The 4,152-nt window shown below is 34.9% G+C and overlaps 1 long non-coding RNA gene across 1 annotated transcript; it reads left to right on the forward strand.

Annotated features, from left to right (window-relative positions):
• Positions 1-1,971: 1,971 nt before the first annotated feature.
• On the forward strand, positions 1,972-2,677 carry LOC106938976 (uncharacterized). The gene is made up of 3 exons (XR_001422733.1): positions 1,972-2,001; positions 2,178-2,277; positions 2,457-2,677. It is a non-coding gene; the product is annotated as an uncharacterized LOC106938976 (long non-coding RNA).
• The last annotated feature ends 1,475 nt before the right edge of the window (positions 2,678-4,152 follow it).

A 4,152-nucleotide genomic window follows, 5' to 3' on the forward strand; every position in this document is an offset into this window, starting at 1 on the left:
AAAAAGTTATTAAAAATAAGTTTTTGTCTAAATTAAGGTGAATTCATGGTTCCTTTTTCCACATAATGAAATGTAATGTTTATGACAAAAAATAAATAAATAATAATTATGTGATCGGTATCGGTATCGGCAGAAAAAAACCTAATCGGCACATCTCTAATAATAATAATAAAACACATTCAAAAATGTAATTGTTGACAGATATTTAGTATAACGATTAGAACCCAACAAAACAAGAAAAAACTATTTTATTTTGATTCTAGAGATGGTGATTTTTTTAAATACACTTGAAGCTTAAGCGGATAAAGTAGACTGTAAATTTTTTCCTGGGATGAATACAGTATATCCATCCATTAAAAAACAAATCACTTCCTTATGTTGCAAAAAATGATGAAATCATCAAAAGATAACATTGTTTTTATTCCACGCCAAATGTCAATTTACACATTTTTATTTCTTTAAAGTCACATGAATAAAATGATCATATTTGAGAAAGTGAAATACAAATCATTGAAATTTAAGTAATGTATTCAAATTTCTTTTATTCTGTTAAAATGAGCTTCTTTCTACACAGACAACATGGAGTAAAATGTACCCAAATGAAATGTTTGCTAAATGTTTGTAATGTTTCAATAAACCAATTATATTGATTCAATTCTAAAAGTTTGTTTTAGAATTGTTGGGTATAATACATGTGTAAATGGCAAAGAAATGTGTCTAGTCACTGTTTGACTGACTTACTGACTGATTGATTGATTGATTGATTGATTGATTGATTGATTGATTGATTGATTGATTGATTGATTGATTGAAACAGACTCATGGTCCACAAGACATGATAATATACAAAATAAAATAAAATCTTATAAAAGACTTGCATACCAAAGCCGACTGGTATCGTAGCGCACTGATATAACTTAACTGAAATAACTTGACTTAGGAGATGGGAAATCTATTCGTGGAACTAAAAAATACAGCTAGACTAAAGAAAAATGGTGACAGTGAGGTAGAGAGAAGTGCTGATGGACCTTGGCTGATTGGATGGACAACTCAAAGAGTCAGGATGGAAAACTAAAAGTTATGAATAACTGTATAACCAGTTGGACACAAGCAGGAAGGACTACATTACAATCAATAGAAGACTGAATAAACAAGCTTTAAAACTATTAGATTACAAAAACCTTCATAGCATTGTTGCAGAGTTTTAGCTAAGTATAAGTATAATCTTAAAACAGGATTAAATTATTTGATATTTTAAAGGTGTATAATATATTTGTGTGGTCTGTCTGCTCCTCCATTAAATGACTTTATTAACCAAACTCTCCACAAGTATCTAATAAACATCCCCTGACACTCAGAACACTGTATTAACAATTGAGGAACATTACAATTTAAGCAGTTTCCTTAATCCATTAAAGAGAGGTTGGTAATTAATAATTATAAATGTGTGATCATATGTAGATAAATGATTGTGGTACATGGGCAATGTGTTTTTGATTTTCTGTATTTTCTAGTTTGCCAATCAACTAACTGAATGTTTTGCTCTATGCCACAAAACCTGCAAATGAAAATGAGCCTCTGTTGTTAAATATGGCACATTTACATCATAGACTGAAACACCAATTGTCAATATGCAATGTCCCCTTTAAATAAATACACATTCACTGAACAGTTTGTCTGGTGACTAAATAACAGCCATTGTTATGAGTGAGTGAATGAAAATGATATTCAGTTGAGATTTTTTGTTTATGTCCAAAAGTTTCTATTTTGAGTTTTATCCTTTTTTCTAAAGTTTGGCTTGGTAGAGTTTGGTACATTTGTTTAGAGTTGTAGCAGTTTTGAATTTTATTGACTAGAGAATACTAGAGAAACGTGCAAAGCAATGTATTCATGAGTAATTATAGAAAAAACACATATCAAGTGACGGCAACATGTTTTAAGTGAAAAGTCTGGACTGCTGGCTGTCAGCTTCGTCTGCTTCAAAAACCCGACTCCATAGAGGTGAGTTTGTGTCTGCATGTGGAGCAGGGTGTGATGGTAATCTAGTGTATGAAAGAATAAATAGACGACTATTTTCAGTACTAATCTCAGCATCTGCCTCAAAGGGACTCTTTGTCTATCTCCCTCTCTTTCTCTCTCACTCACACATACACTCACACACGCTCACACACATCGAGTCTACTCTCTCCAGTGAAGAGGAGCCCATTGTGTGAGATGAGAGTTGGATTGGATGGCTCCCTGGGGAGCTGCTCTCCATTAGCTAAGGTGATCTAACAGGTAATCAGCAGATAATTAAAAGGCTTCACTTGTCTGATGGGGGGGGGCTGAGGGAATCTTAGTTTTATGTGTGTGTGGGTGTGTGAGTGTGTGTGTTATGTTTAAGGGGTTGTTTGCACACACACATGAACTTTTGTCTGTGTACCTGAGTCTGTGCTGTCATTTTTGAATGTCACCAGGGCAGGAGGTTCGGGGACGCTTCATGGTACGACGGGACATGAATCACTTTAATAGACACCCATCCCTTCTGGAAACGTGTCTATCAACGGATATTAAAAGGGGAACTCCAGGTTAAGCTAGCTAAAATATCTGCCCATAAACTGATATGGGGAACAGCCTATTGGCAACTGTATTGCTTCCTCAAACTGATATGTTAAAACCCATTTCACCATTATGAGGACACTGGTGTCCTCATGCAAACATTGGAGAACATGTAATTGTTTTGATGTTGACAGTTAAGGGGTTAAATAAAAATGATTTTCAAAAGAAATGAAGGAAAGTTGTTGTTTTTTTCTCTTTGCTGGGTGAAGGTAACATACCTTCCATTACTTGATTCCAATATTTGACTAAAAACTGCTTTCTAAAGTCCTGACATGCTTGTTGGGGTACCTGGTGTCAACCTAAATATTCTGTAGGATTAGTTGATCAGTTTTTTTAACTGGCACACCACAGGTGGGTAGAGTACCCAAAAATTGTACTTAAGTAAGAGTAGTGCTGTACTTCAGCTTAAGACCTAGATCAGTGGTGCCCAATGTGGGTCCTGGAGGGCCGGCATCCTGCATGTTTTAGTTCTCTCCCTGGTTTAACGCACCTGGATCCAATGATGACCTAAGAAGAACATTGGCCTGCTGAAAAGGTTGTTACTACCACAAGGGAGGAAACTAAAACATGCAGGATAAATAAATAACACAAACACTAGAAAATAACAACTTGGATGAAAGAAACATGATGAAGAGATACAAGGAGAAAACGTAGAACAGATCTAATACAAACTGAGGAACAAAGAAATTAGAAACAACCATAACGGCTAGATATAGAAATACACCTAACTAGAAATCATTAAAGTATAGAGTAGACTCAGACACTAAAATGTAACTAGACATAGAATAACCAGATAGCTGGAAACACTACGAGGGGGTTGAAATTAAAAAAATAAAAAACACAAAACTGAGAAAGATCCAACAAGATCCCAGTAACAAGTAAAACAAAAATTTAGCTAAAATGTAATTGATAAATAAAAATGAAAAGCAAAAACAAAACACACAAAGCTATGTTTTAGCTTGAGATGTTGCTTAATTCTGGTTTAAGCTTTGTTCAATTCCAGTTTGTGATTATTTACCATTTCCAACAGTTGATATGGAAAACTAAGTAGCTTTTCACACTAGACCACAGAAACCTGGTGCACTCCCAGCTGTTCACACTCATTTTTGTCTGCAACAGTTTCTGACAGAGAGGACTGTGATAACGGGTCAATGTCTATTTTCTGCCAGACTTAAAGCTTCACTGTGTTGTCAAAATTACCCCCAGCCCCATTGTCTGAAAGGAAGCACAATAAAAACAGAAAAATAAAAAAGATGTGTGTGTTTCATTTGTGTGTGTGTGTGTGTGTGTGTGTGTGTGTGTGTGTGTGTGTGTGTGTGTGTGTGTCTCTTTGTGACATCTACATGAGCCAGAAACTAGTGGAAACAAATCAATATTTGACAATGAATTTGATTTGAGGGTTTTGTTGTGATGTGAGACGAATGTCTAGACAAAAGACATCGACACTGAAATGCATTTAAACTCACATATTTTCTGTAACAAACAAGCTAAAGAAATGCTGAGCAATCAGAGGAAAAAGGAATGTTTAACATTTTTTTGTGGGTTGCAGGACAA

Source organism: Poecilia latipinna, unplaced genomic scaffold (genome assembly GCF_001443285.1).
Source record: "Poecilia latipinna isolate Pla-1442-1.1 unplaced genomic scaffold, P_latipinna-1.0 Scaffold2737, whole genome shotgun sequence".
Classification (NCBI taxonomy): domain Eukaryota; kingdom Metazoa; phylum Chordata; class Actinopteri; order Cyprinodontiformes; family Poeciliidae; genus Poecilia; species Poecilia latipinna.